Raw genomic sequence first — 26,815 nt, 5'->3', positions numbered from 1 at the left:
CCTTCCCTAACTTGCTTTTATGGTTAATCTTTAGAATCACTCCCTTCCATACATTCTTGGTTGTCTTGCCCCACTGTCTTTATTTTTATTGAGAAATCTTCACACACATACATTCTGTACATGGTGTACAGTCAGTGGCTCACAATATCATCACACAGTTGTATATTCATCACTATGATCATTTTTTAGAACATTTGCATCACTCAAGAAAAAGAAAAAGAACTCATGTATACCGTATACCTTACCCCTCCCTCTCATTGACCACTAGTGTTTCCATCTACCCAATTTATTTTACCCTTTGTCCCCCTATTATTTATTTATTTATTTACCCACATTGTTTACTCATCTGTCCATACCCTGGATATAAGGAGCATCAGACACAAGGTTTTCACAATCACACAGTCTCATTATAAAAGCTACGTCATTATACAATTATCTTCAGAAAACATGGCTACTGGAGCACAGCTCTAAAGTTTCAGGTACTTCCCTCAGGCTAATATAGTGTATTAGCCTCTCTAATACACTATAAACTAAAAAGGGGATATCTATATAATGTATAAGACAAACTTCCAGGATAACCTCTCGACTCTGTTTGAAATCTCTCAGCCACTGAAACTTTATTTTGTCTCATTTCTCTCTTCTCCTTTTTGGTCAAGAAGGCTTTCTCAATCTCTTGATGCCAGGTCCCAGCTTATCCTGGCCTTTCTGTCCCACATTGCCTGGGAGATTTACACCCCTGGGAGTCATGTCCCACACAGGAGGGAGGATATTGCCCCTCTCCCAAGTCTAGTACAGTTAAACCCAACTTTTCTATATCCTCTGTGTTTACACATATGCAGCTAAATGTTATCAGAAAAAAAAATACAAACTTGTGGATTGATGATTTCAGCTTAAATTGTTGACCATGAGCTTCAAGTGCACCCTCAATACTTTGCCAGTATTCGCTCTCCCATCATTCGAAATAACTATTAAACAACTTCTCTTTCCTTAAAACCTCCGTCACCTCTTGACTATGATCTTGCTTTGTACTTTACTGGGGGGAGGGGGAGGGGACAAGTGAACTTCTGCAGATGTACACCATCTTTCTACTTACTGCTAGCATATGTACTCTCATACACTGTCTTTCCACCTACTTGTATAGATAAATGAGCCATTCCCCTGTCTAAGCAGAGGCCCTTCATTTGTTCATTAAATTTCATCTCACCTAACAAGGAAATTGCTCCAACGATTCTCCTCTCTCTAACTTTTTTGCTTTCTATGGGTTCATTATATTAGCATACAAATGTGTTATTATTTTTACCACAATAGGCCAAATGCTTGATCTTGAGGCTTGCTCTTATGAAGCTTATGTGTGTAGTGGAAAAGCTTAGCCTACCTATAGGTATGTGTAAGAGTTACTTCCAGAGGACTTCTTCTGTTGCTCAGATGTGGCCTCATTTTCTCTAAGCTCAACTCTGCAAGTGAAATCATTTGCCCCCCCCTCCTACATGGGACATGGCATCCAGGGGTGAAAATTTTCCCAGCGGCATGGGAGATGACTCCCAGGATGAGTCTGGCCCTGGCGCCATGCGATCAACAATACCATCCTGACCAAAAGGAAGAAAACAAGTGTAACAAATATGATATCAGTGACTGAGAGAGTTCAAATAGAGTCGAGAGGCTACTCTGGAGGTTGCTCTTATGCAAACTTCAGTTAGACATTGCTACCTATCATAACCTGCCAAACCCCACCCCAAATAATTCTAGCCAATCCTAAAGAACACCTAGAGCAATATATAAGATTCTACAAAGGTTCCATGCACTAGGATAACTTTCCAGAAACCTGCAACCTCCAGGTGGGTCCCTGGACCAGATAAGTCTTGAAATGCAGAGGGCCCAGCCTCTCCAGAACATCAGCTAGTTCCATCTCCCTACCCCATATTATTGACAGCCCTTCCAACCTGAAAAAGGTAGAATGGCCATAGCCCAAATACCCCTAAAGAGTGGGAGAAAGATCAAAAGTGATAGTGGAGTTATACAGAGAAGGTAGGATTTAACAAGCAAGTATCATTTTGCTAAATCATTATATTGATATTTCTTTTAGTCTCTGGTATCTTAGAGCAGCTAGAAGTAAAAGCCTAAAATTATCAAATTGTAATCTATACCGAAGTCTGAAATCTGTTTTACAACTAATTGTTGTGCTGTGCTTTGAATTTATTGTTTTTTGTATATATGTTATTTTTCACAGAAAAAGAAGAAGAAGTCTCTTATGATGATGAAAATATTTATTCTTTCTAGCTTCCAATGTTCTGGAGCAGCTAGAAGGAAAAATCTGAGATGATGGTATGGTAGCCCATGACAGACTCTAGGATCTGTCCTGTAACTACTTGTTGAAGAGTGATTTGAAAACTATTGCTTTTTTCTTTCTTTGCTTTGTATATATGTTATATTATACAATGAAAAAAAGTTAAAAATTTTTTTTTCTCTTGACACCCCACTTTGAGCACCAGCTAGTGCCCTACGTCTTTGCTCCTCTTTGTAACAAAACTTACACGAGTTGTGTTTTCTTTAAGCTCATCTCTCTTCCAGTTCTCTCTTAAAAACCATTCCGGGGGGGATTTCTTTTTTAAAAAATATCTCACTAACCGTTCCAGAGATTCGGATTCGATTCCTGGTACCTGCCCATGAGCTATCTTCACATACCATACTGCCCATCCAAAGTATATAATCATTGGCTCACAATATCATCATATAGGTATATATTCATCACCATGACCTTTTTAGAACATTTTTATCGTTCCAGAAAAAGAAATAAAAAGAAAAAAGTAAAAATCATACATCCTATACCCTTACCCTCCTGCTCATTGAATGCTAATATTGTAGTCTATCCAATTATTTTTACACCTTATCCTTGCCCTATTACTTATTTATTTATTTGTTTGTTTTTTCTTGTTTTTTTTTTTTACATGGGCAGGCACCAGGAAATGAACCCAGGTCTCTGGCATGGCAGGTGAGAATTCTGCCACTGAGCCACTGTTGCCCACCCTATTTATTTATTTTTGTCCTTATTATTATTTTTTTTTACTCATCCATCCATACCCTGAATAAAGGGAACGTCAGCCACAAGGTTTTCACAATCACATAGTCACATTATAAAAAGCTATATAGTTATACAGTCATCTTCTAGAATCAAAAGTACTGGAATGCAGTTCAACATTTTCAGGTACTTCCCTCTAACCATTCCAGTACACCATAAACTAAAAAGCGATATCTATTTAATGCATAAGAATAACCTCCAGGATAACCTTGCAACTCTGTTTGAAATCTCTCAGCCACTGAAACTTTATTTGTCTCATTTCTCTCTTCTCCCTTTTGGTCAAGAAGGTTTTCTCAATCCCATGATGCCAGGTCCTAGCTGCATCCTGGGAGTCCTGTCATATGTTGCCAGGGAGATTTACACCTCTGGGAGTCATGTCCCACGAAGGGGAGAGAGTAGTGAGTTCACCTGCTGAGTTGGCTTAGACAGAAAGATGACACATTTGAACAATAAACTCTTTTGTTCTCTGAGAGTGACTCTTAGGCATAATTATAAGTAGGCTTAGCTGTCTCTTTTGTAGGAATAAATTTCATAGTGGCTAGCCCCAAGATTGAGGGGTCAAGATATTGAATTGGTTATCCTCACTGCTTGTGAGAATATCAGGAATTCTCCAGAGGAAATTTAGGATTTCCTCCTTTCTCCCCAGTCCCCCAAGGGGATTTTGCAAATGCATTTTTATTCTCTGCCAAATTGCTCTGGGATGTATCGGGGTATCACACTAACCTGTACAAACTAACAAGATCTCACTCCCTATTCAAGAGTCCATGTAATTATGGTGTTAGAATAAACTGCCTATACAAGTTAAATTAGATAATACACTACCAAAAATATAAATTTTGCCCCAAATAAACATCTCTTCCTTTGGTCTCACACAGAAGTTGAAGTTTTAAAATATAAACCATTTCATCTTTTCCCGCACTGTGATGTACCTTAGTCCTATCCAGATCTATTTCATTCATATCTCTAGTCAAAGTCTGATAACTTTTTTTTTTCACATGGGCAGGCACGGGGAATCAAACCTGGGTCCTCTGGCATGGCAGGTGAGCATTCTTGCCTGCTGAGCCACTGTGGCCCGTCCCTGATAACTTTTTTAACCTTTTTAACATTTGTTGTGTGATATAATGATGACTTTCATAGTTTCAGAGCTCTAATTCTGAGTCTTAGGTGTAACACAAATACCTGAAGTTCCAGGGAATGATCAGGTTTTACACAAATAGCTCAGCATCTTGGAATTTAGAAATAACAGTTACAACTCCAGAATAGATGTGACTGCTGTAAGAGCTTACAATCTAGGAATATTTACTGTTGGCCCCAACCTGATAACCCATGCTCTCAACGTCAGTTCTCCAAGTTTATATATTATAATTAGTCCATATGAGTGAGGCATGATAATATTTATCTTTTTGTTTCTGACATTTCATTCAACATATTGTCCTCAAGGTTCATTCACCTAGTTGTATGCCTTACAACTTCATTCCTTCTTACAGCTGCTTAGTAGTCCATTGTATATATACACTGCAGTTTGTCCTTCCATTCCTCAGTTGATGTACCCTTGGGCCACCTTCATCCATTGCAAATTGTGAAACTGCCACCATAAACATCAGTGTGCAAATGTTCATTTGTGTCCCTACTCCTCAGTTCCTTCAAGTATATACCTAGCAAAGGGGTTGCAGGATCAACGCCACCCCTAGCCTCCTGTGGAACTACCACATGGCCTTCCAGAGGGGCTGCACTTGTATCTCTCTGTCCATTTTTATTTTATTTTATTTTTGCATGCTCAGGCACCGGGAATTGAACCCGGGTCTCTGGCATGGCAGGCGAGAACTCTGCCTGCTGAGCCACTGTGGTCTGCCCTCTCTGTTCATTTTTAAACAGTTTTATTCACACATCACACAATCCAACCTAAGTGAAAAATCAGTGGTTCCTGGTATAATCACATAGCCGTGCCTTTACCACCGCAGTCTATGAGGACATTTCCTTTTCTTTGGCAATGCCCCTTCCCCATATCCCCTGCTTGTTGACATTTAGTTTTGGCATATTGCCTTTGTTACATTCAATGGAAGCATATTATAATGTTCCAGTGGGGAATTATTTCTTGAAAAGGTTATTACTGACTTTCTTATTTCAAAATCCAATAGTTAGTTCTCAATTATCCTCTTATTTGGTCTACAAGCAGCATTTGATACAGTCAGTTACCTTTCTTCATTTGGCTTTCAGAGCTGTACACTTTCATGGATGTACTTTTTACACCATTTGTTGCTTCTGTAAAATGTTTCCTTCACGTCTGAATGATCTCCAGGACTCAGTCCTTGGCCTTTTTCTGTTCTCTATCTACATTCTCAGTATTAATGAACACATTTAGTCTCATGGCTTTAAATACCATCTTTATGACTATAAGTTTAGCCCAGAACTTTCTCCCAAACCTCAGACTTGTATATCCAACTGCTTGTTCAACATTTCCACTTAGAAGTCTAATAGACATGTCAAACTCAACATATTCAAATTGAGCTCCTGATTCCAAACCCCTTCTCCCCCCAAACCTGTTCTTCCCATAACCTTCCCCATCTTAGTTGATGACAATCCCATCCTTCTATTTGCTCAGGCAAAAAAATCTTGGAGTCATGCTTGACTCCTATCTTTCTCTCATATGCCAGATCTAATACTTCAGGAAATTCTTTTGATTTTTCTTTCAAAGTAAGTGCATAATTTACCTTTGCCTCTACCACCCTCATCTGAGCCTCCATCATTGCTTGCTTAGATAGCTGTAGTAGGCTCCTAACTGCTCTCTGTTTTTCTGCCCTGCTCTCCTACGTCTGTTCTAATCTGGGAGCAAGGGTGATCTTTTAAAAATATATCACTTCATGCTACTGCTCTGCTCAAAACCCTGCAATGGATTCCCATTTCGCTATGAATAAAAACAGTCCTGAGAACAGCTTACAAGGCTCTCTATTATCTGACCCTTGTAAACTCTTTGACATCATTTCTTACTATTCCTCCCTCTCACTTTACCCCAGCCACATCGGCCATCTTGTTATTCTTTTAACACAGTGTTCTAGTTTGCTAGCTGCCGGAATGCGATATACCAGAAATGGAATGGCTTTTAAAAAGGGGAATTTAATAAGTTATAAGTTTACAGTTCTAAGGCCGAGAAAATGTCCCAATTAAAACGAGTCTATAGAAATGTCCAATCTAAGACACCCAGAGAAAAATACTTTGGTTCAAGAAGGCCGATGAAGTTCAGGGTTTCTCTCTCAAGTGAGAAGGCACATGGCAAACACAGTCAGCGTTTCTCTCTCAACTGGAAGGGCACATGGTGAACACAGCGTCATCTGCTAGCTTTCTCTCCTGGCTTCCAGTTTCATGAAGCTCCCTAGGAGGTGTTCTCCTTCTTCACCTCCAAAGGTCCCTGGCTGGTGGACTCTCTGCTTCTTGTGGCTATGTCATTCTCTGCTCTCTCAGAATCTCTCTTTTATAGGATTCCAGAAAAGTAATCAAGACCCACCTAGAATGGGTGGAGACACGTCTCTACCTAATCCAGTTTGGTAACCACTCTTGATTGAGTCACATCTTCAGGGAGATGATCTAATTAAAGTTTCAAACATGCAGTGCTGAATAGGGGTTAGAAGAAACAGTTGCCTTTACAAAATGGGATTAAGATTAAAACATGGCTTTTCTAGGGTACATACATCTTTCAAAACAGCACACACGGCAAGCACAATGCTGCCTTAGGCCTTTGTACTAGCTGCTCTTTTTTCCAACGGTTGTCCCCAGTTATCAACGGGCTAACTCCCGTACTGCTTTTTAAGTCTTTGTCAAACATCATCATTGAAGACGGCTCTGACCACCTTATTTAAATTCACAATCCACTCCTCTACCCCTAAACTCCCCAAACCTTACCCTACTCTTCTTTTTTCCTGTAGCATATAATAGCCTCTAGCATACTATGTAATATTGATAGTCTTTTACCACTAAAATGTAAGCTACACAAAGGTAGAGATTTTTGTATGATTTGTTCCCTTTTGTGTCTCAATAGCCAAGAACAGTATCTGGCATATAGTATGCCCTCAATAAATATCTGTTGAATTAATACTTACCTAATTTTAGGCATGATTACCAAGCATAGATAACTGACAACTTGAGTCCAGTGAATAGTAATTTTATGTATCTTCATAGCACGTTAATAGTTTCAGAACCTTTCCCAACTCATCACCATTTCTTCTTCCATTTGCTCAAGTTTTCTTGTCCTGGGGGATAAATCTTACAATTTTATATAATGAAAATTCAGAGAGTGAAAAAATACTTATAGCAAAAAGTAGATTATTTTTCCTTCTGTCCTGAATTATTTAGAAAAAAAGAAATATTAGACTTCCATGTTTCCTTCTTTTTCCAAGTGTCTCTCACTCTAAGTTTGATTCCTTGGTTTCTGAACTTTGATGTCCAGTTTTAGGAAGTATTTCTGGAGGAGGCATAATGTTTTGTATCCAGGAACTCCTTGATAAGCAAGTCTTCACCTCTCTCCCCAAATCTAAGTTTTGGTTTATTGAGCCTTCTACTCCTAGCCATTATTTTTAAAGCTTCTCTGCCTAGGCCCAGTTTGGATACAGTCTATTGATACATTCAGTGCTTCTCTCAGTTTTTGTCTGATTTTCTGCTTTAATACCTCATTGAAAATATTTCTTAGCTTCCAGCCTACTTTGAAACCTGTCCTTTTCTAGATTCTTTTGATGGTGTTGCTACAATGATTGCATTTACAACCGTGCCCAACTCTTCCTCTCTGCACCAAATCCCAGGCTATTAAAATTTCATGAAGAAACTAATCCTGCTATAAATGGTGCTACTACTATTGGTTGTTAGCTCTTGTCCCTGTAGTAGGGATCTTCTTGAACCAGATCAGACCTGGAAAGAAGGAGCTGTTAAGGGCTAGAGTTTCAATGAAGTAAGGTTTAGGTTTTATGGAGAGTGAATTGGGAAGGGGACAGCTATTAAGTGTCATTAGGTGTAAAGCATAGTACTACATCATCAGAAACACATGCTAAGAATTGGTGGTGAGAACTTTTAACAGTCAGTAGTCATACTACTGGTAACCATATAATTGATTATCTTTCAGTAAAAGACATATCCCTCAAAGCCTGGAGATCTGGTCTCTTGGGCTAGAGCTCTATGTACTGCGTTGCCCTCTTTTATCATGGTAGGCTTTTATTTCCATTCCCCTACCTTATTTTCTCCCACAGATCTTACAAAAGCCACGCTGTTAGTTTAGACTCATCGAAAGTGGTAAAGGAAGCTGATTTGGCCAAGTGTCTCCTTAGCCTTTCTCCTGTATCAACTGCCCACCTTCCCTTTCTAGGAAGGGATTGATATAGTCTTTTACATCTCTTGGTCAGCCTTTTCTTGAGATCCTTCCTTAGGTGCCCTTTACTCTGGCTAGTGGCCTTTGGGGTGGGTTGGCATGAGTAAAGGGGCTGCTGTTTCCTTGGGTGGAAATCAGAGAGAATAAAATTTCTCTCCTACCCTCTTCCTCTGTTTTGGTGGGCTGGAGGGCCAAGGCCTTGACAGATAATGTTTTATTATCAGCAGGTGTTCAAGATGTCCTGTAACCAGAGCCTAGATCTGGTCCTTCCTTCATCCCCTCACCTGGAGATGAACCCTGGAGTAGCTGTTCTGTTGCCTTAGGGTCAGCCTGTGTCAGGACTGCCTGTTCTCCTCTTTTAAGTGAGCCTGAGGATGGGGGTTAGCTAACTTGGCGGGAATCTAAAATCCACTAGGGAAGTGAGAATATATCAGGAAACTAAGTTAAGTTATAAGGGCATTCTCTTCTCCTTGCAGAAACCTAGATCCAAAAGACTGTGACATGTACTAATACTCAGGGGTGATCTGGGCATTTTAGAGTACCTGGACACAGCCAGGAGAGTGGACAAAGAATGCTGAAATCCTGGGTTTGAGAGTCTAGAAGTCTTAGGAAGTTGCTCTTAGCCTGAAAACATCCAATTAGGAAGACTTTCTCTTAATCAGGCCTTTTCTGACTCCTCTGTAAATTCATACTTCTCTCTCTCTCCAGCCCCCATCTCCCATCACCCACCCACAACCCCTCATAGTGTCACCATTTCCTCCTGAGTGGAGATCTGACTTGAAGTTTATCTTGTACCTTCCCCGCCATTTTTTTCTCCTCCTTTTACTCCATGACTTTTTTTTTTACACGAAATGACATAGTGGGATTTATTCCAGGTATGTAAGGTTGGTATAACATTCAAAAATGAAATGATCAATTAGTACAATCTATGATATCAACAGGCTAAAATAGAAACATCATACAATTGTATCGATTAATGGAGAAAAAGTATTTGACAAAATCCAACACCCATTCATGATGAAAACTCTCAGTAAAATAGGAATAGACAGGAACTTCTTCAACTTGGTAAAGAATATCTACAAAACGCTTGCAGCTAACATCATACTTGATGAGAAATTGGTCTCTTTACTTCCAAAATTGAGAATAAGGCAAGGATATCCTTTCTCACCACTTCTATTTAACATCATATCATAAATTCTAGTCAGTACGAGGAAAAGGATATAACGGCATACATATTCGAAAAGGAGAACTAAAACAGGCTTTATTTGCAGATGTAATTGTCTTGTAGAAAAGCCCCAAATAATCTATTTAATAGCTTTTCCCCCAGGGCTGTTTTTTTGTTGTTTTTTAAAAATTTTTAAAAACATTTTTCTTAATTGTGAAATACACCTTATTTCACATTTTTGTTTTGTTTTGTTTTTTCTTCTAGCTGTCTGGGATGTGTTTAATGCCTGGTTATTCCTGCTCATTTTACCCCAGGCACTGGATTTTAAGTCATCGCTGAACAATTTAGGTCAGATTACCCCCATCATCCCCCCAACCCCCCCAAGCATGGAGGTTAGGCCTTGTTGACAATAAGTTTTTTTTTTTTTGACGAGTATTTTCAGTTAACTGGTGGCAGATAACTCAGGCCTAGTTATCTGGACCTTCTAGCACCCCAACTTCCTAAACCTACAATCAACCAGTTTTTTGGTTTTCGAAAAGTGACCCCTTATCCAGAATTTGTTTATTTTTATTTTTTCTCTAATACATCAGATTCCTTAGAATCTTTACCCATCTGAAACCCCGAGTCAAGTGGGACCAGACACTAGTACAAATAAGCGTGTTCCTTTTTTTTTTTTCTCACAGAAATATGGAACACTTCACGAATTTGCATGTCATCCTTGCTCAGGGGCCATGCTAATCTTCTCTGTATCGTTACAATTTTAGTATATGTGCCGCTGTAGCAAGCACGAAAGCGCATTCCTTATCACACTTTCCAACCTTGGACTTTGGCAGTCACTGTTGATGTTTTGTTAAACAATTTTCACTTTTTTATTCGGATATTTGATTTGATTTGATTTTGATTTTCACTGTGCCTTTAAAAAATGTTTTTCTATGAAATATTTAATACATATCAAAGAATATATATAAGGTATAGAGAATAAGAAAACAAACACCATATACTCACACTCACTGCATTTCTAAACATTTAATGAACAGTATAATTTGGTCCCTTGCCCCTTTATTTCTCCTTTCCTCTTTTCCGTCAGTGGGATTAAAAACAGTGAAAAGACAACTATATGATTATTTTGGGAACCATTGATTGTACACTTTGGATGATTACATAGCATGTGAATATATATAATATATATTCAATAAAAAATAAATAATTTAAAAAAAACAAAGGAGAAGGTGGAGTTATAAGAAAAAAGATAGGATTTAACAAATGAGTATGGCTCCTGAATCATTATATTGATACTTCTTTTAGTCTCCAGTGTCTTGGAGCAGCTAGAAGGAAAAACCTAAAATTGTGGAACTGTAACCCATACAAACTCTGAAATCTGCTCTATAACTAATTGTTGTGGTGTGCTTGGAAATTTATTGCTTTTTTGTATGTATATTTATTTTTCACTATAAAAAAAAGAAAAAAACGAAACAAAACAAAACCCCAAACAGTGAAAAGATATCTGGAGAAGCCCTGAAGGCCGATCACTCCCCCTTCCACGGCAGTGACCCTCAGCCTGCATCTCTCCAGTGGGAGTCCAGGCACCGGCCATCCTGTGGTACTTCTGTAACAGGAAAACGGTTCAGGAAACAGATGTCCCCTTCAGTTTTTCCCTCTCAATAAAATAAAAACCTGTTTAAGATGTTTTTTTACCATGAGGGCCTCTGATAATATTTGGTTTCTTCTTTTGGCTATTTGTATCTCCCTCTTGCCTCGCCCTCCCCTAAAACTAAAGGTGACTCTGATGGTACCATAGCTTCTTCATTGATTATTTGACCTGCTTCATCTTGTCTGACTCTCATAAGTGCAGTATCTATAGATACACTTCCCAGGCTTGCCTTCCAGGTTTAGCCATAAAGGAAGAGGAGAAAGAGCCTTTCCTTCTACCCTGAGGTGTTAGATATTAGTATCTTCTACAGGGGGTTCATGGAAACTAGCAGCTATGGACTTTCCAGAATTTAATACTGTACGTTCTCTGGCATATTAAGGAATTTATAACCTGGTAGGATGTTAATATACACAAATATACATAGTATATTATAAACAAATACCAGTGAACTCATTTATTTAAAATTTTATCTCTGCAATTAATCATTTGGGAGAAAAACCCCTCAATTAGCTTATGTAAAGCTAGTTTAAGATAATTTAAGTAAAGGAGATTTCATGAAAAGGCACAGGGGGATCTCTCAGAACCTAATTTCAGGAAGTCTGTTGCTTCTAGGAATTAGAAAAGCAGCTTCTTTCTCTAAGATCTCAAGATCTCTCATCTCTGCCCCTCACAGCAGAGCTGCAATCCCTGCAGGCCAGATAGCTTCTGTTCCTAAAAACTGTTGACTGACATGTGGCTCTGGCTTGCCTTGCTGCTGACTAGGCTAGCTCCATGTGGCCTTTCTCATCATGCTTCCCCCGTTATCCACCAGAGTCTTTACAGCAGGCGTTTTTGCCCTGAAGTCCATAGACCCCTGGGGAGTCCATGCTTAGAATTCAGGGCTTTGTGAATTGGATGGAAAAAAAAATTGTGTTATTATTTTCATTAACCTGTAACTAAAATGTAGCATTTCTTTTCATTATAAAATTTCATTATAAGCCACCATGGTATTAGCAGTAGCTGGGACTCTGTCACCAATAGAAATCACAGATATGTTCATATTATTTTATAGTTGTAGATATCTTGAAATATCATTTATGACCATCTCGTCTTGAAATTATGGTAGGTATTAAACCTTCTGTTAGATCTTGTAACTTAATGTGTTAATAAAGAAGCACATAAATTATTATATTAAATATTTTAAAAATATTTTGACAATATCATTTCAATTCATTGGTTTCCTTTGTTTTAAGCATTTAAAAAGGCTTCACCAGACTGCCAGAGGAGTCAATGGCACACACACACAAAAAGCTCAGAATCCATTCCCAATGGCTTTTGGGTCATATATTTGATGGAGACACTCTTATTAGCCTAAGGATTGAGTTCTCTTGGGTCAGGCGTCCATCCTTGATATCATTAGCTGGTATTAGAGGATCAGGGTACATGGCCCAGATTTGTCCCCCTAGTCTTGTACTTTCAAGGGGAACTATGGATGAATTGGATGTACATCCAGAGAAGAGAACTTAACTTGGCAGGCACCTTTTGTATTTTGTATTTGTATTTGATATTGAGAATAAGTTCCTTCCTATTGCACCTTGCATCTAGAAAATATGTGCTGCTGGTGGTCAGAGAAACCAAGCAACAGAGTATGGATAGACCATATGAATCAAAAATGAACCCTACTGATGGTACTAAGTGGCATCATATTAGTATGGTAAGAAAACACAGTAGGTGGTTGGATTAATAGTAAAATTTTGATGTTGAATGAAAAAAAATTTTTCCCCCAAGACCTTGGATCCTGGGAGAGCTGCTACACTCCCACGTTAACATTCTCCAAATGATAGGTTGTTCCATGTCAAATCTCTCATGGGTGGCTCAGTGTATTTATCTCGAATGTGAGAAGTCCCTCTACAATGAACAGTAACACATCATGCTAACTGCTCACATTGGAGCAAGGGAAACCAGTGCAGTATCAGGCATTCTTCTTCTTTGTGGCTGGAGTCAGGAATTTGATTATGAATATTTCCAGGGAATCTTATTTTCCTGGGATAATCTCACATAGATTTAGCTGCAAAATATCACTCCCCAAAGGTGCTGTTTCTCCTTGCCAGCGTCCCTACAGTGGATTCATTAATTCTGAGAGATCAGTGGCAGCTGTGTGTTGGGTCTGCCGCTTGGCTGGTTGCTGAGTCAGAGTTGCTGTATAGCTTTGTGGATTTCCCTCCTATTTTCAACTCAGTATGCTGGTCTGATTTTATAGACCTACCTTTACCCTAGCCCCACCCCCAGATCCACCTATGGCATTCCTTCTGTTTACTTCTAGGGCAGGTTAAAAGCAGGGAGTTTAGGGGTGGGACTAGAAAATCCCTGACAAGGATGAAAAATTCTGCCTGCTTTGCTCTCTGCTATTCTTTCAAGGCGGAGTGTGCATAGACCTGTATCATAGAACTGAACATATTTTGCTGAACCTGTAATCATTCATTTATTTCTTTGTACCTAGAACAATGACTGGCTCAGAGAAGGTGCCAAGTAAATGATTCTTGAATGTATAAATATATTTATTTCTGTGGCTTGAGACTTTGTCCCTGATCTGCTCTCAGGACATTATCTCCTGCTATTAAGGAAGGATTTAGTCATTTATTTACTTTATATATATATGTGTGTGTGTGTGTTCATATACCCTTATTCATTTAATAAAGGATTTGAAGCAGCTTTTTCAATAATCCTTTGAATTTCTTTTATTATTTCCCAGTCCTGGAATCTGAAAGGTGCTAAGAGCTCAACACTTCCAGGTTCAAATGGGAAAAAAGAAAAAAGTTATTCCTTTTCTACAGGCCTTAGGGAGACGCCTGCCTCATCCAGCCAGTACATCCCTTGCCCTTTCCCCACCGTTCTTGCCATTAGAATGTCAGTTTAAACAACTTTATGAAGAAAAACACTGGCAGAAATGATTCTGAGGAATGTGCTGTTTGCCCTAGCATAAACTCAGCTAGACTAAGCACAGGACTCTGGGACTTCAGAAAGAAGAAATGAGAAGTCCCTAGAATTCCAGATTCTTGCTTTTAAGAGAGACTGGCAGCCAAAGGCTTATATCTCACCAGGCTAGTCAGAGGAGGGACCTCAACTGAGATTAGAATAAACTCCGATCCCCAAGCTTTGTAGCAAGTATAGACTATAATCTTCATGAGGGCAGTGGCCCTGTCTCTATCCCCCAAACTGAACTTCCAGCGCATATTCCAGTTCCTCACACATAGCAGACGCTTGCTACGTATTTGCCAAGTGAGTGGTCCCTAATGTCTGGGAGCTTGCAGCCTGGTGGGGAAGGTGGGAAATGAGTAAACAAATAAATAATTGAGAATTATTTTAATTGTTTCAAGGTAAGAGAATGGAGTGCTATGAGAGGAAGTACTTTAGATGATATGATCAGCGGGCCAGAAGAAGTGACATTTAAACTGAAACTTGAAAGATCAGAAAGGACCAGTCACTTAAGGGGTAGCAGGGGAGATACATAGGAGGTGCCCTTAAGCTGCCTACCAGTCGTTGGTAATGCAGAGGAGGAAGTCTGCATTCCTATTTATCTAGATTCTTGTAGGCTATTTATAGAAAAGGAAGGGTCTACTGTTGATTCATGATTAGTCTGTTGACTGCTGCCCCCACCCCCACCACGCACCATACTTAGTGTGTTATGTTCCTGGGAATCAAAGGCTCCAGTGTGTGGCTGGTCACAAGAAACAATTATTTGTTTATGTGTCTGATTTCCCCACCAAACTATGAGCTCCTTGAGGGCAGTGAGCCCAGTCTTTTCCTTAGGACCTGGCATACTCTCTGGCATTTTGTTTAATGACTGACTTAATAATAGTAATTGCTAATACTTATTGAGCATTTCCATATGCCAGGGACTGTAGTTAGCACTTTACATATATTATCTCATTTAATCTTCATAATAACTCTCTATAATGCAGGTAGTGGTATTATTCCCATTATACAGTTGGAGAAAGAGGCATGGAAAGACTAATCACTTGCCCAGGGCCCATAGCTAAAAAGTCATGGACCTGGGATTTGAGTGGAAGCACGTCAACTCCAGAGTCCATGCTGTTTTGCTGGAATAAAGTGCTTTTCTCTGTTGCCTTCGTCCATGTCACAACCCTATTGATAGGAATTATTTTACTCATTTTCTAGAGAGAAAATTGAGGCCCAAAGAGATTTAGTAACTTGGCTAAGATGATAAAATGAGTATGTAGGTGGTTAAGTTATTTTCGAAACTAGGTTTGTCTGACTCCAGATCCCATGTTCTTTCACCCATCCTATGCTCATTCCAGTTGTGCATTCGCTGGGCGGGTATCTGCTGCAGTGACTGTTTTAAAGTCCTTTAAAAGTTGTCTGGCATTACATCCAGGGGTGAAAGTCTTCCGGGGAATGTGGGATATGACTCCCAGGCATGAGCCTGGCCCTGGCATCATGGGATCGACAATGCTTTCCTGATCAAAAGAGGGAAAAGAATTTAACAGGTAAGGTATTAGTGACTGAGAGAGTTCAAATAGAATCAAGATGCTACTCTTATGCAAGCTTCTGCTAGATATTGCTATTTATCATGGTTTGCCAAACCCCAACCAAAACCATTCTTGCCAACCCTAAAGAACACCTAGGCTTATATCTGAAATTCTACAAAGATTCCATGCAATAGAATAACTTTCCAGAAATCTGCAACCTCCAGATAGATACCTAGGCCAGAAAAGTCCTGAAGCCCAGCCTCTCCAGAACATCTAGTTCCATCTTCCTATTCCTGTATTATCAACATCCCTTTCCAACATGAAAAAGTTAGAATGGGCATAGCCCAAATATCCCTAAAGATTGGGAGAAAGCTCAAAGGAGAAGGTGGAGTTGTAATAGAGAAGATAGGATTTAACAAGTATGACTGCTAAATCATTATATTGATATTTCTTTTAGTCTCCAGTGTCTTGGAGCAGCTAAAAGGAAAAACCTAAAATTGTAGAACTGTAATCTATACCAAACTTTGAAATCTGTTCTATAACTACTTGTACTTCAAAATGTATTACTTTTTTGTATATACGTTATATTTCACAATAAAAAATATTTTAAAAAGGTGGTGTCTGGGTCTCTTGGGGGACCTGTAAGCCTATTCCTCAAGGAGGAAACTGGAGAATGGGAGAGTAGAGACTTATTTTTTTTAATCCTTTTAAAAATTGAGATATAATTCATATACCATAAAATTCACCCAAAATGTATAATTCAGTGAGTTTTAGTATATTTACAAGCTAGTGCAGCCATCACTGCTGTCTAATTCCAGAACATTTTCATCATCCCAAAAAGGAACCCTGTACTCAGCAGTCACTCTCCATTTACCCCTCCTCCCAGACCCTAGAATCCACTAATTTATTTTCTGTTCTCTGTGTGAATTTGCCTATTCTAGATATTTCATATAAATGGAATCACATAATAAAAAGTTTTTTTGTGTCTGTCTTCTTTTGCTTAGCATTATGTTTTTCAAGTTTCATCCGTGTTGAATTGTAACGTGTTAATGTACTTCATTCCCTTTTATGGCTGAATAATAAAGTTCCTTGTATGAATATACTACATTTTATTTATCTATTCATCATTTAATGGGCGTTTGGTTCATCTCCTCTTTTTGGGCTATTGTGAATATTGCTACTAGGAACATGTTGTTTACAAATTTTTGTGAAAATATATTTTCATCTGATGATTCGTCATTTGGATATGGCCAAGCCTTTTGCCAATTTTCTATTTGTCTTTTTCTTATTGATTCCTTAAAAAAATGTATTTATTGATTTAAGAAGTTGTGAGTTTACAGAAGAATCAAGCATAAAATACAGGGTTCCCAAATACCAACCTGTTATTAACACCTTGCATTGGTGTGGTACATTTTTTTATGATTGATGAAAGCACATTTTGTCATTTTACTATTAAGTACAGTCCATGGTCTATTTTTACAACCTGATTGTGTTGTAAAGCTCCATGGATTTTTTTAAAAATATTTTATTCCAGTACCATATATACCAACCTAACATTTCCCCTTTTAACCACATTACAAATATATAATTATATAATTATGAATTTATGTTCACAATGTTGTGCTTCCATCACCACCATCCATTACCAAAACTTTTCCATCATCCCAGATAGAAAGTGTACATTTTAAACCTTGACTCCCTATTCCTTACCCCTACCCTGGTAACCTATATTTTAGATTCTAAGAGTTTGCTTATTCTAATTATTTCATATCAGTGAGATCATGCTGTATTTGTCTTTTTATGTCTGGCTTATTTCACTCAACATGACATCTGCAAGGTTCCTCTATGTTGTTGCTTGTATCAGAACTTCATTCTTTTTCACGGCTGAACAATTTTCCATTGTGTGTATATACCACATTTTGTTTATCCATTCATTGATTGATGGACATTTGGGTTACTTCCATCTTTTGGCAATTGTGAATAATGCCCCTGTGAACATTGGTGTGTAAATATCTATTTGAGTTCCTGCTTTCAATTCTTTTGGGTAAAGACCTAGAAGTAGGATTGCTGGGTCATATGGTAATTATATACTTAACTTTCTGAGAAACTGCCACACTGTCTTCCACAGCAGCTGCACCATTTTACATTCCCACCAGCAATGAATAAGTGTTCCTATTTCTCCACATCCTCTCCCACACTTGTAATTTTCAGTTTTTTTAATAGTAGCCATTACAGTGGTATGAAATGGTACCTCATTTGTGGTTTTGATTTTTATTTCCCTAACAATTAATGAAGTTGAGCATCTTTTCATGTACTTTTTAGCCATTTATATATCATTTATGTATCTCCTTTGGAGAACTGTCTGTTCAAGTCTGTTATCTATTTTTAAAATTGGGTTGTTAGAAAAAAGTGAGTTGTTTGTCTTTTTGTTATTATATTGTAGTGTTTCTGTATATATTCTGGATAGTAAAGCCTTATTGGATATATGATTTTCAAATATTTTCTCCCATTATGTAGATTATCTTTTTACTTTCATGAAATGTAAAAAAGTTTTTCATTTTGATGAGGCCCCATTTACCTATTTATCTTTTGTTGCTTGTTCTTTAGGTATAAAGTCTAAGAAACCATTGCCTAACATGAAGTCCTGAAGATGCTGCCCTCTATTTTCTTCTAGGAGTTTTATAGTTCTAGCTCTTATATTTAGGTCTTTGCTCCATTTTGAGTTGATTTTTGTAAATGGCGTGAGGTAGGGATCGACCTTCATTCATTTGCTTATGGGGATCCGATTTTTCCAGCACCAGTTTTTGAAGAGGCAATTCTTCCCAATTGAGGGGATATAGAACCCTTGTTAAAAATCAGTCGGCGCTCTCTGCTTCTCTCTGCTCAACAGACAGCCTCATATTTTCATGCAGTACCAGCCGCATCTCTGAGACACGATGGTGAAGATCAGAATAAATGGTCTGGTCACCAGGGCTGCTCTATACTCTGGCAAAGTGCAGGTTTCTGTCATCAGTGACCCCTTCATTGACCTCAGCTACAAAGTTTACATGTTCCAGAATGATTCCACCCATGGCAAGTTCAAAGGCACTGTAAAAGTTGAAAATGGGAAACTTGTCATCAATGGGAATCCCACTACTGTCTTCCAGGAGCGAAATCCCACCAACTTCAAATGGGGTGATGCTGGTGCTAAATATGTCCGGTGGTGTCTCCACAATTATAGAGAAGGCTGGTGCTCACTTGAAAGTGGTGCCAAAAGGATCATCATCTTTGCCCCTTCAGCTGATGCCCCCCTGTTTTTGATGGGCATGAACCACGAGAAGTACGACAGCTCCCTCAAGATGGTCAGCAATGCTTCCTGCACCCCCAGTCAAGGTCATCTGTGACAACTTTGGCATCGTGAAAGAACTAATGACCACCATCCACACCTTAACTACTTCCCAGAAGACTGTGGGTGGCCCCTCTGGGAAAAATGTGCTGTGACGGCCGTGGCAGTCGACTGCCCAGAATATCATCCCTGCATCTACCTGTGCTGCCAGGGCGATAGGCAAGGTCATCCTGAAGCTGAATTCAAAGCTTACTGGCATGTTCTTCATGTCCCTACCCCTAATGTGTCCATCATACATCTCGCCTGCCCATTGGAGAAGTGGCAAAATACAATGACATCAAGAAGGTGGTGAAGAAGGCATCAGAGAGCCCCTTAAAGAGCATCCTGGGCTATACTGAGGACTAGGTTGTCTCCTCCAACTTCAACAGTGACACACACTCTTCCACTTTTGATTCTGGGGCTGACATTACCCTCAACAACCACTTCATTAAGCTCGTTTCCTGGTATGGCAATGAATTTGGCTACAGCAACGGGGTGGTGGACCTTATGATCTACATGGCATCCAAGGAGTAAGAGCCCCTGGACACCCAGCCCCAGCGATAACATGAGAGGATGAGAGGCTGTCAGCTGCTGGGGAGTCCTGGCCCCAACTCAGTCCCCCAGTACTGAAAATCCCCATCCTCCACAGTTTCCATCACAGACCCCCTGGAGAAGGGGAGGGGCTAACAGCCCTACCTTGTCATGTACCATCAGTAAAGTACACCCAGCCAAAAAAAAAAAAAAAAAAAGAAAGCAGTTGGCCATACACCATGGATCAACAATGCCATCCTGACCTAAAGGGAGAAAAGAAGTGTAACAGATAAGGTATCAGTGGCTGAGAGAGTTCAGACAGTCAAGAGGCTACTCTGGAGGTCACTCTTAGGCAAACTTCAGTTAGACATTGCAAACTATCATAACTTGCCAAACCCCAAACCAAACCATTCCAACCAATCCTAAAGCACACCTAGGACATTATATAAGATTCTATGCACTAGGGTAACTTTCTAGAAACTACAACCTCCAGATGGGTCCCTGGACCAGATAAATCCTGAAACCTAGAGGGGCCAGTCTTTCCAGAACATCATTTAGTTCCATCTCCCATACCCTTATTATTGACAGCCCTTCAACTTGAAAAAGGTAGAATGGGCATAGCCAAATACCTCTAAAGAGTGGGAGAAAGATGGTGGAGTTATACAGAGAAGGTAGGGTTTAACAAGCAAGTATGATTGCTGGATCATTATATTGATATTTATTTTGGTCTCTGGTATCTTAAAGCGGCGAGGAGTGAAAACCTAAAATTGTGGAATTGTAACCCACGCCAAACTCTGAAATCTGTTCTACAACTAATTGTTGTGCTGTGCTTTGAAATTTATTGCTTTTTTGTACATATGTTATTTTTTCACAAAAAAGAAAAAAAAAGTCAATTATGATGATTGTCCAATGTTCTGGAGCAGCTTGGAGGAAAAATCTGGGATGCTGATATGGTAGCCCATGACAAATTTTAGGATCTGTCCTGTAACTACTTGTTGAAGAGTGTTTTGAAAACTATTGCTTTTTTCTTTCTTTTCTTTGTATGTATGTTATATTGTACGATGAAAAAGTTAAAAAAAAAAAAATCAGTTGGCCATAAATGTGAGGATTGATTTCTGAACTCTCAATTTGATTCCATTGGTCTATATGCCTGTCCTTGTGCCAGTACCATGCTGTTTTGATTACTGTGGCTTTGTAATAAATTTTAAGACCAGGAAGTGTGAGTCTTCCAAGTTTTTCCTTTTTCAAGATGGCTTTGGCTATTTGGGGACTTTTACCTTTCCATATAGATTCAATGATTAGCTTTTCCATTTCTTCAGAGAAGGTTGTTGGATTTTTTTTGGAGGTGACAGGGTGCATGGCAGGAATCAACCACTGAACCACCTGTGCACCCTTGATTGGTGGAATTTTGATTGGTATTGTATTGAATCTTTAAATCACTTTGAGTAGAATTGAAATGTTAGTATTTAGTCTTCCATTCTATGAACACAGAATGTCCTTCCATTTATTCAGGTTTTCTTTGATTTCATTTAGCAATGTTCTGTAGTTTTATGTGTACAAGTCCTTTACAACCTTGGTTAGATTTATTCCTAGATATTTGATTATTTTAGTTGCCATTGTAAATGGAATTTCTTTCTTGATTTTTCCCTCCCATTGTTCATTACTAGTGAATAGAAACACTACTGATTTGGGGCATTGATCTTGTATACCACCACTTTGCTGAATGTATTTATTAGCTCTAGGAGCTTTGCTGTGGATTTTTCAGGATTCTCTGTGTATAGGATCATGCCATCTGCAAATAGGTCAAGTTGTACTTTTTCCTTTCCAATTTTCTTGTGGATTTTTAAGAATTCCTCATATATTCTGGAAATGAGTCCTTTGTTATATATATATCACAATCATTTTCTCACTCTGTAGCTTGCTTTTCAGAGCTCTCTTTATTGTGTGTGTATGTGTGTGTGTGAAGAAGTACATCCCCCTCTACAGTGAGATTTCTCAGAGTGGCGAACACTTTATTTAACCCTTCAGAGAGCAGGCGGCAGGCAGGCTGGGGGTAGGGAGCCCACGATAATGCAGCCGCCATGGGCTGTGTTCCCAGCTGTCAGGCATGTAATCTGGAATGAAAGAGAATCCCTTTAGTGGTGGGGACACTACAGAAAATACCACTGGGTGCTCTAAATCACTGCACCCCATAGATCCAGCTAACTCTCCTTCTCTTCTCTGCTCCTCGGGGGGAAAAACGGAGTATGCCCTTGCGTGTGTGTGTTAGTGGCACAGGGCAAAATCCAGCACCTCAGGGTCAGGCCGCCTGCCTGAGAGCTGTGGTTTTCTTTTTGTTTTTAAACCTGGTGCTTTTTTCTTTCTTATTTCTAGCATATTGTTTCATTTAATTTTGGGGAAAAGGATGATGAGATGGCTGAATTTGAGAGAGGTGCCCAACGAAAGTTCAGATTGCTTGTCCCCTAAAAGACTGGTAGAAGCCCCCTCCCTGAGTCAGAGCTGACAGGAGCTGTTTGTTCTTCCTGGCGAAGGAGTGGGAGTAGAGAAAAGAAGGAAAGAGAGTTGTTAACTGCAGTTTCTGAGGGGCTCTGAGGATTTGTCCCCCCCAGGAAACCACTTCGTCCCCTGAGCCCCTTTGCTGCTCGTTAGTCGCTCTGCAGACTAGAAAGCCATGGTTTGTGCTGGGCTGGGTGGGGCTCCAGGGACAGTTTAGGCTCTGGCCGTCCAAAGGGGAGGGGGTAGTTACGGAGTGAGCAAAGGGTCACCGCTTAGGCTGTACCATTTGCTTGTCACCTTGAGAAGTTCCACCTTGTCTAGCAAAACCTCCTTTCAGAGGCAGCCACCACAAAGGGCTCTTATGAGAGCAGCAGCCCCTGCCCCCACATCTACTTCCACTCCCTTTACCATTATTTTTCTTTTGGGGCAGAGCTGAGGGGCCTTCCTGCTAAGACTCTGCGGGGTTGTACTTATTTTAAAAGGAGATTCAGCGTCTAGAGCCTCCCCATTCCCGAGATTCTGATTTTTCTAGTACCCTTGGAGACTACCCAAGGGGTTAAATATCAGGCTTTCCTTCTCTAGAAGGATTTTTGTATTTTCCCTCTATCAGCCTTTGGTTATTTGGAGATTTAAGAGAGGAGTTGAGAACTAGCTTCTAGTGTAACTGTATTTCAGAGTAAGAACAAACCTCCTTATGGAAGGTGGGGAGTGGAGGTAGGAATGGGTGTCTCGTTGGGTGATTCTAAGTGGCATTATAGTGTAGTTTCTGGAGTTCAACTTCCTAGATCTTATCCTCCCCATCTACTATTTTCTAGCTGTGCCCTTGATCAGGTTACTTAACCTTTGTTTTCAAATGTATAAAATGAGAATAATTTCACTGCCAAGCTGATAGGGTTACTGTGACAATTAGGTGAGAATGCCTTAAAATGCTTAGCCTATGAGTCCTCAATCTTGGGGCTTACCCCTATGAAGCTTATTCCTGCAAAGGAGACAAGGCTTAGCTGCCTTATAATTACGCCTAAGCGTCACCCCCAGAGAACCTCTTTTGTTGCTCAGATGTGGCCTCTCTCTGTAAGCCAACTCAGCAGGTGAACTCACTGACCTCTGCTCCTACATGGGATATGACTCCCAAGGGTGTAAATCTTCCTGGCAGTGTGGGATATTACTGCTGGGGATGAGCTGGAACTCAGCATCATGGGTTTGAGAAAGTCTTCTTGACCAAAAGGGGGAAGAGAGAAATGATACAAAATAAAATATCAGTAGTTTGAAAGATTTCAAACATCTGGGGGTTGTTTCAAATATCCTGGGGGTTATTCTTAAGGATTATATAGATACCCCTTTTTGTTTATGGTATATTGGAATGGCTAAAGTAAAGTACCTGAAACTGTTGAACTGTATTCCAGTAGCCTTGATTCTTGAAGATGATTTTAAAATTATATAGTTTTTACAATGTGACTGAGTGATTGTGAAAACCTTGTGTCTGATGCTCCTTTTATCCAGAGTATGGACAGATGAGTAAAAAAGTAAGGACAAGTAAATAAATAATAGGAGGAGATAAGGAGTTTTTAAAAATTGGGTAGATCATAATACTAGTGGTAAGAGAGGGAGGGGTAAGAGGTGTGAAATGTATGGGTTTTTTTTTTTATTTCTTTTTCTGGAGTGATGCATTTGTTCTAAAAATGGGCGTGACGATGAATACACGACTATGTGATGATAGTGTGTGCCATTGATTGTATACTTTGGCTGGACTATACGGTGCATGAAGATATTTCAATAAAAATATTTTAAAAAATGTTTAGCCTAGTACCTAGTGCATAGAGAAGATTAAAAATGTTCATTATTTTTACTAGTATTATGCAGGTCTTTTGTTTAAACCTCTCTTTATCGTCTCTATTCCCACCGTTCTCCTCTTGGATTGTGCAGTCCAGGGAGCTAGCTAGGTCTCAAACAGAATCAGGAAAATCTTATAGGTAAGATGTGGGCTTTCTCTCAAACTGTTTTGAACTCTCTACCTAGCTTATCTCCATTATATATCCAGCACCAAGGGAGAGAGTGAGGCAGCAGAATCATCCCATCTTGAAGGAGGATCACAAAGAAAGTAATTCAGTGATTTTAATAGGTGGCATGGATGCATGCCTGAATGTATGAATGTTTGCATCTAACCATTCTCCCAGTTGTTTTAAAAAGGGGGTGGTGGTGGTGTTAGATGGACTATAATTAATTTGCCAGGTCCTTAATCACAAGATTAAGTTCGGGACTCATTGTGTGCTTTTCCAAGACCATAGCACAGCCCCGAGTGGCTGCTCAGGAGCCAGAGGCTAATCGTAGAGCCTGGTGAGGTCAGCAGAAGAGAGATGGTCAGAGTGGGCCTTGTTGCAAGCCCAGACCCAAACAAAGCCAAACCAGACCAAACACAGAAGCAGTGTCAGCTGGCTAGTCTCTTTCATATAAGGTTCTTCAAGGGCAGTGGGCCCTGATATGTAGGGTGCTGTGTTCTCTCCCAAAGAACCAAGGTTTCTGAGCTGTGAACTGATGCAACTCAGAAGGGTATTCTGTGAAGGACTAAACAGAGGGAACCCAGAGAGTCGGATCTTGCTTGAAACTCAGAAACAGTACATTCAATGAGCTGCTATGGAAACATTTGAAGTGGGGAAAAATGAAGAGTGGGGTGGATGTCTTGTAAGAACCCAGATCTCACCCCCATCTCTCTCTTCTCTGTTTTAAGTTTTTTCTCTCAGACTTCAAGGAAACTGTGAGGTTAATCCTATAGAAGGCCATTTGGCTGCTAATTATCTGGGTGACTTACTGTAGGGCATGTTTTTTCCTTTCCAAATAGCCTTTATTGATTGTATATTACTTAAACATGAAAGTGGCACGACAGAGCCCTTTTGCACAAGCCATGTTAGGAAGCAAAACATGGTGGTAGGAAAGGGCTCCTAGTTGAAGCGTTCACTGATGGGTACGTTGAGCTATGTGGGATATTTCTACTAAACTTTGGTGGAGAGTAGGATGTTTTTACTGTAGGTGCTTCTGGAGAGGGTCGCTTTACTCTCCACTTTTATACTCTCCTCACCCCCACCCTCACCCTCTACTGAATGCCACTCAGAAGACTTGAGAGCTGTTTGGTGAGGTAGAACTGTAACATATACTGAGCAAGGCACCTTTTACAAATACTATCTTGTGCAATCTTTCTACTGATTGCATAAAAAGCAGGTGTTGGTCTTTCCACTTTTCTGGTGAGGAAACAGAGGCTCAAAGAGATTAGTAGCATAGCTGATAGCAAAGTTAGGATTTAAATCCAGGACCATCTGATAACAAAAGTCATGCTGTCTAGGCCCTTACTGCAGATGAGGAGTGCGCTAGGGTGCCGGTGGTTATAAGGCAGCTTCCCATGACTGCATCTCACTGATCTGGGCTTTGACTAGTCACTGAAGTGTTAGAAGATGATAGATATGCTTTGTGATGCCAGAAGAGAGGAGTTAATAATTGAATAATTGGACCTTAATTTCTCTATATTACCATCGTTTTAGGGTATTTCTTGAACCTCCTTGGCACTGGAATGGAGCCAGCAAATAAAAGAGTCCGTCTCAGTGTGCCATGCAAAGGGAAGGAACGTGAATTTCTTGTGCACTTACTGGACTCTCATTTAACTCTTTCATGTAGATGTTAGTTTAGTTTAGTCAGTCATTCTCTCTTTGTTTCTGTCTCTTTCTCTTTCTCTCTCAAAATGACACACTAAGTATAAGAACTTGCCCAAAGTTTCACTACCAACAAGAAGTAGACCTTAGGCACAAATCCAAGTCTTTGAGACTCTAAAGCCAGAACTTAAATCTTATTTCTAAATCAAAGAATTTCCTAATTCCTAGATAGTCTAGCTTTTCCCTCTTTGAGTGAGAAGCTGCTTTTGGTTTTGATACTTTCTTTGGGCATTGAGTTCACCTACTGCCAAAGCTGGGTCTGTGTTTGGTCACAGGGGACATTTCAGATTATATTTGATTGGGGGATTTCATTTTAGGTGTCTGGATTGTCCCTTTTTACATCTACCTTAATGCCCTGGAGTGTAGTTATCTGTATCTTACATCCTGCACCCCATCTATCAGCAAATTTGTTAGCCTTACCTTCAGATATCTCCAGAAGCTGTCAGTTTCTCACCACCTCCACTGCTGCACTCACGTCCAAGCTGTCGTCATTTCTCAACTGGTTTATTGTAGCAACCTCCTCACAGCTCTGCTTGCTTCTTTTCTTGCTGTTCTATAGTGAAAGGGATTTTTTAAAAATGTAAATCAGATCATGTCACTAAAAAAGTTCTATTTCCTGAAAAGTCTTTCTGATTAGAGTCCTTTCCTAAAACGTTTTTTGTTGTCCGTATCTATTAATTTTGATAACTCTGTGGTAATATGAGACCTTAGAAAAGTTTTCCAGTGTGCTCTTACCCCTAAGAGGAGCTAATGATGTCAGTTACTGTGATTCCTTTAATGAGACTTTGGACTCCTTGGGAAAGGAAGTTTGCATCCAGTGCCCCAGGGTCTACCAGATGGTATTCGGGGAGGGGGATTCCTTGCCCATAGGAAAACCATGCCCTAGTGGTTGTAATATTATGATGGTCAGTGCCAGGGCCTTGGGGCTGTGCCAGCTTCTGAGCTGGTATCAGGCCTGAAGACCTGCTTAAGGCTGATGCTGTGGTGCTCCAGTCTGTTCAGCCCCCCTACTCCC

General features: G+C 39.8%; 1 protein-coding gene and 1 non-coding gene across 4 annotated transcripts in view; one reads left to right on the top strand and one right to left on the bottom strand.

Annotated features, from left to right (window-relative positions):
- NHEJ1 (non-homologous end joining factor 1) overlaps window positions 1-26,815 on the top strand; it is a 92,027-nt gene that overhangs the window by 54,433 nt on the left and 10,779 nt on the right. The window lies entirely within an intron of this gene.
- On the bottom strand, window positions 10,273-10,379 carry LOC143678395 (U6 spliceosomal RNA). Its single transcript, XR_013173207.1, has one exon. It is a non-coding gene; the product is annotated as a U6 spliceosomal RNA (small nuclear RNA).

Source organism: Tamandua tetradactyla, chromosome 3, assembly GCF_023851605.1.
Source record: "Tamandua tetradactyla isolate mTamTet1 chromosome 3, mTamTet1.pri, whole genome shotgun sequence".
Taxonomy (NCBI): Eukaryota; Metazoa; Chordata; class Mammalia; order Pilosa; family Myrmecophagidae; genus Tamandua; species Tamandua tetradactyla.
This window is presented reverse-complemented; position numbering and strand designations above follow the sequence as displayed.